Below are 6,528 nucleotides of genomic sequence, written 5' to 3'. Positions count from 1 at the left end.
TTGATTTAATATATCATTATTTCTTAAAAATAATTAAAATAATAATAATAATAAATTTATAATTATATATATATATTATTATATTATTTAAAAATTTAAAAAAATTTCCCTAATATTTTCAATATTATGCTCTAATATAAGCTATTTAAATTCTTTAATAACTTCTATTTTTTTTATTATTATATTTATTTATATATATATATATAAATATTAAATTAAAACTATAAAAATTAATAAATATAAATACAATAATAATAATAAAGAAATTTTAATTATAAAATTTACTTCCATAAAATCACAAATATATCTTATAATTTTTCCTGTAAATTTTTCTAATAAACCTTTCTCAAAATAAAATTCATAATAAATTATTTTATTTATTAATTTATTAATAAATAACTTATAAAAAAACTCTATCATAAAAAATCTTTTAAAAAAAATTTTTCTTTTTTTTTTAAAATTAATATTCATTATTAATACTGAAAATATTAATCCTAATAAAATCATTTTAAATACAAAATATTTATAAATATAAATTAAATTAATATTTAAATAATAAAAAAAAATATTAAAAATAAATTTTCTTAAAATCAATATTATAATTAAAATTATTGACAAAATTCTAATTATAATACAATCTTCTCTTAAATATATTAAATTTATTATATAATTATTATTTATTATTATAATTATTGAACGAAAAGAATAAGATACAGTAAAAATAGTCCCAAAAATTAAATTCATTATTCTAAAAATTCTTTTAATATTCAAAAAATAATACTCAACAATTAAATCTTTAGAATAAAATCCTACTAAAAATGGAAAACCACATAACATTAATAATGAAAATATTAAAAATATTCCTTTTAAAGGATATACAAAAAATATACCAGAATAAAAACGAAAATTTTGAATACCATTTATATAATGAATTATTCTTCCTACACATATAAATATTATAGACTTAAAAAATGCATGAATAAACAAATGTAAAAATGTTAAATCTGTTATTCCTAATGAATAAATTCTCATTATAAAACCTAATTGTCTTAATGTTGACAAAGCAATAATTTTTTTAAAATCTATTTCAAAATTTGCTATAATTCCTGAAATTAATATTGTTATTCTTGAAATTATTAAAATAAATCTCTTATATTTTAAATCAATTATCATCTCATAATTAATTAATAAATAAATACCAGCAGTAACTAAAGTAGATGAATGAACCAATGAAGAAATAGGAGTAGGAGCTATTATTGCAGCAGGTAATCAAATTATAAATATTAATTGAGCTCTTTTTGTAAAAACTATTAAAAAAAATATAATTAAAATTAAAAAATTTATTTTATATAATATTAAATTTCATCTACCAAAAATTACTATAAAAGAAATAATTATTAATAATCTACAATCCCCTAAACGATTTAAAATTACTGTAATTATTCCAGAATTTAATGCTAAAAATTTTTGATAATAAATAATTAAACAATAAGAAATTAATCCTAATCCATCTCAACCTAATAACAAAGTTAATATATTAGGTCTTAAAATTAAAAAAATTATTGAAATCAAAAATATAAATATTAAATAATAAAAACAATTAATTATATATTTATTATTCAAATTTATATATCTAACACTATATAATAAAATAAAAGAACTAATTAATATTACTAAAAATACAAATATTAATAATTTAAACCTAATTATAAAAATTAAATTTATTTTTATAGAATTAATATTAAAAATTAATCATTCCAAAATAAATAATTTATTAATAAATAAAGTATAAAAACTAAAAAATATAAAAATAAAACTTATAGCTATTAAAACAATTCCAGAAATAATTATTTTCATTAAATTTAAAATATAAATTTATATATCATTGAAATCACAATTCAATATTTTACATTAAACTATTTAAATAAAAAAGTAATTTAAAAATAAAAATATTTAAAGGCAAAAAATGTAATATTAAACTTAAATAATTTATCAAATAACTTCTCATTAAATTTATTTTAAAATAAAAAATTTTTCCGTATTGTATAAATCTAAATAAATAAATCGAATAAATAAACCTTAATAAACAATAAAAAATTAAAAATATCAATAAATACTTACATCAACCAACTAATCTTATTAATAAAAAAATTTCACTTAGTATATTTAAAGATAATGGAGCTCCAGAATTATAAATACATATTAAAAATCATATTATTGTTATTGAAGGTATTAAATTTATTATTCCTTTATTAATAAAAATAATTCGTGTTCTAGTTTGTCTATAAATTATATTAACCAAATAAAATAAACCAGATGAAACTAATCCATGAGAAATTATTATAATTAATCCACCCAAAATTCTAATTTTTTTCCTAATAATAAACCTAAAGATATAATTCCTATATGAATAACTGAAGATAAAGCAATAATTAATTTTATATCAAACTGAAATAAACATATTAATCTTAAAATAATTATTCCTAATAAATTAATTATCAATAAATGAAACTTTATTAATTTAAATATAATTTTAAAAATTAATAAAAAACGTAATATTCCATATCTCCCTAATTTTAATATTACTGAAGCTAAAATTATTGATCTAAAAAATGAAGCCTCAACATGAGCTTTAATTAACCAACCATGAAATAAATATATAGGAATTTTTACTAAAAATGATATCAATAAATATAAAAAACCAAATTTATCAAATTTTAATAATAAAATTTCTAATATTAAAAAATTAATTCTATCTCTAAAATTTATTAATTTAAAAATTAAATATAATATTGGTAAAGAAAAAACTAATGTATAAAATATTAAATAAAATGCAGATAAAACTCGATCTTCTGAATAACCTCACTCTATAATTATATAAAAAATTAATAATAATCTAGACTCATATATAAAATAAAATGTTAATAAATCTATACATATAAAATTTATCAGCATAAAAAATATCAAAATTAAATTTAAAAATAAACAATTTTTTTTAAATTCTTTTAAATTAAAAAAAATTACACCAAATACTCAAAATATTATTAAAATTAAATAATTAGAATAATAATTATTTCCTAAACCTCCAACCAAATTAATTCACTTTAATCAATTCATATTTATTAAAAAATTTAATCTCAATAAAAATATAAAATTTCTTAATATATAAAAATTTACAAATTTAAACAAAATAATAATAATAACCACAATTGTAACTTCATTCATTATAAAATTAAATTTAAAACATTAATTTTTTGATGACCAAATTCATAATTCAAACTTACTAACAATGATAAACCCAATACTCCTTCACAAACAGAATAAATTAAATAGATTAAATAAATTCACCTATTAAAATCAATTAAAATTATATAAAATAAAATAATTGAAATTAAATATTCCAACCCAATTAAAAAAGTTAAAAAATAAATATTATTATTTAATAAAATAATTAAAATTAAAAAAATAAAATTTAAAACAACAAATTCTAAAATAAATTTAATATTAATTAACTTAATAAATTAAATTTTTAAAATTAATACTAAATTTCAAAAAATTTTATAAAAATATCTATAATTCCCAAAATTATTGTTTTAATCTAAACTATTTTTTGATAATTTTAAAATTAGTTATATAGTTTAATAAAAACATTAATTTTGTAAATTAAAAATTTAAAAATATTAATATAACTATAAAATAATTTTTAAAATTTATTTATAATTAATGAAAACTTTTATAATCATTTTTTTTTATTATTTATAAATATAAGAATTAATTTAATTTTAATCTTAAATTATCTTTACATAAATACATTCATATCACCAATAAAACAAATATTGTATTTAATTTTTTATATTATTTTTATAACAATAAATATTATAACTTATAAACAAATAATTTCATTAAACTTATATATTTTATTAATTATTTTCATTAGAGGAATTTTAATTTTATTTTCTTATTTCATCAGATTAATTAATAAGCCAATAAAAAAAAACAATCATTTTAATTTATTTTATTTAAACTTAATTTTTATAATAACTTTTTTATTTTTAATAAATAATTATAAAATAAATATAAAAATATTTAATTTTAATTATAATAAAAATAATAAAATATATAATATTAAAAAATTATATCTAAAACCAAATTATTGAATTCTTCTAATATTTATTATTTTTTTAATTATTATACTATTAATTATAACAAAAATTTGTTATATTAAAAATAAAAATTTACGAGCAAAAAAATGAAAAAAATAATTTCATCAATTTATAAAATTCATATATTAAATTTACCAATATCATTTATTAATTTACCAACCCCAATTAATATTAATTATTTATGAAATTTTGGATCAATACTTGGTATATTTTTAATAATTCAAATTATTTCAGGATTATTTTTATCAATACATTATTGTCCAAATATTAATATTGCATTTAATAGAATTTCAAATATCATAAAAGATATAAATTCAGGATGATTAATTCGATTAATTCATATAAATGGTGCATCATTTTACTTTTTTATTATATATTTACATATTGCACGAAATATATTTTACTATTCATTTAAATTATATCAAGTCTGAATAATCGGAGTTTCAATTTTATTTTTATCAATAGGAACAGCATTTCTTGGATATGTTTTACCTTGAGGTCAAATATCTTTTTGAGGAGCAATAGTTATTACAAATTTAATTTCAGCTATTCCATATATTGGACAATTTACAGTAGAATGAATTTGAGGAGGATTTTCAATTAATAATGATACATTAAATCGATTTTATTCATTTCATTTTATTTTACCATTTTTAATCTTAATAATAGTATTAATACATTTAATTATTCTTCATATTACAGAATCTTCAAATCCTACACATTCAAAAATAAATATTTATAAAATCAACTTTCACCCATATTTTTCAATTAAAGATTTAATTACAATAATTTTAACTTTTATCTTATTTATATTTATTAATTTACAAATACCTTATATATTAGGAGACCCAGATAATTTTAAAATAGCAAATCCAATAATTACACCAATTCACATTAAACCTGAATGATATTTTTTATTTGCATATTCTATTCTACGAACAATTCCTAATAAATTAGGTGGAGTAATTATACTTTTTATATCAATTTTTATTTTATATTTAATCCCATTAATTAACTCAAATAATTTAAAAAATAATAAATTTTATTTTATAAATAAAATTTTTTATTGATGATTTATTAATATTTTTATTATACTAACTTGATTAGGAAAACAAATAATTGAATATCCTTATACAAATTTAAATATATTATTTACATCATTATATTTTATATATTTAATTTTATCATTTTCAATAAATAATATTTGAGATAAATTACTAAAAAAAAATTAATTAGTTAATGAACTTGAATAAGTATATGATTTGAAATCATATTATAGAAATAAAATTTTCTATTAACTTTTAATAAATAATTAATTAATAAAATTAAAATTATATTAAATTAATAATAATTAATAAACAAAAATAATTTATTTAATTTAAATAAAATTTATTTATGATTATAATTTTAAAAAATTAAAAATTACTAATAAATACAAATAAATTATAAAACATAATCCACATAAAAAAAATTATTTAAATATATATTATATATATATTTAATTTTATTAATTACTAATAAATAATTTAATATAAATTAACTTAAATTTAAAAAATTTAATTTTTTTTTTTAAAATATAAAAATTATTAATAATTTATAAATAAACATAAAACAACACTTAAAATATAAAAATAATAAAAATTACAATAAAACTAATCAAATTTATTTAAATAAATAAATATAATAATCTTTTTATTTTAAAAACAAATCTATAAATAAATATTTCGATTTTAAATAAATAATATAAAAAATTAAAAATTTTATAAAATAAAAATTAAAATACAATTAAAACAATTAATTCTTTTATTAAATAAATATATATTAAATATATCAAAATTAATACCAATAATTCAATTCAACATATTATTATTAATTTATCATATCGAATTCGAGGTAAAACTCCACGAATTATAATTAATAAAATTAAATGAAATAAATAAACTGTAATAAACCTTAATGATCATCAATTTATACCAAAAAATATTATTGTTAATAATAACCTTATAAATATAATATTTATATATTCAGATAAAAAAATTAACACAAATAATCTTCTATAATATTCAACATTAAAACCAGAAACTAACTCAGATTACCCTTCAATTAAATCAAATGGAACTCGATTTAAATCAATTAATGATCTTATAATAAAAATAATATATAAAGGATATATAAAAAAAATATACATTATATTGAAATTTTAAAAATATAAAAAAAGAATAATTTTCAATTAAAATTATTAACAAAAAAAAATTAAAAATAATAAAATTTCAAATGAAATTATTTGAGAAACAGAACGTAATGAACCTAAAATTGAATAATTACATAAAGATACTCAACCAATAATCATAACAGGATAAACTAT

General features: G+C 13.3%; 1 pseudogene; it reads right to left on the bottom strand.

Moving 5' to 3' along the window:
• Positions 1-210: 210 nt before the first annotated feature.
• On the bottom strand, positions 211-1,857 carry LOC143303685 (NADH-ubiquinone oxidoreductase chain 5 pseudogene; annotated as a pseudogene).
• Between the last annotated feature and the right edge of the window lie 4,671 nt (positions 1,858-6,528).

The sequence above is a fragment of the Bombus vancouverensis genome, chromosome 15 (assembly GCF_051014615.1).
Source record: "Bombus vancouverensis nearcticus chromosome 15, iyBomVanc1_principal, whole genome shotgun sequence".
NCBI classification, from domain to species: Eukaryota; Metazoa; Arthropoda; class Insecta; order Hymenoptera; family Apidae; genus Bombus; species Bombus vancouverensis.
The sequence above is the reverse complement of the archived record's forward strand: the minus strand, read 5'-3'. Positions and strand labels throughout refer to the sequence as shown.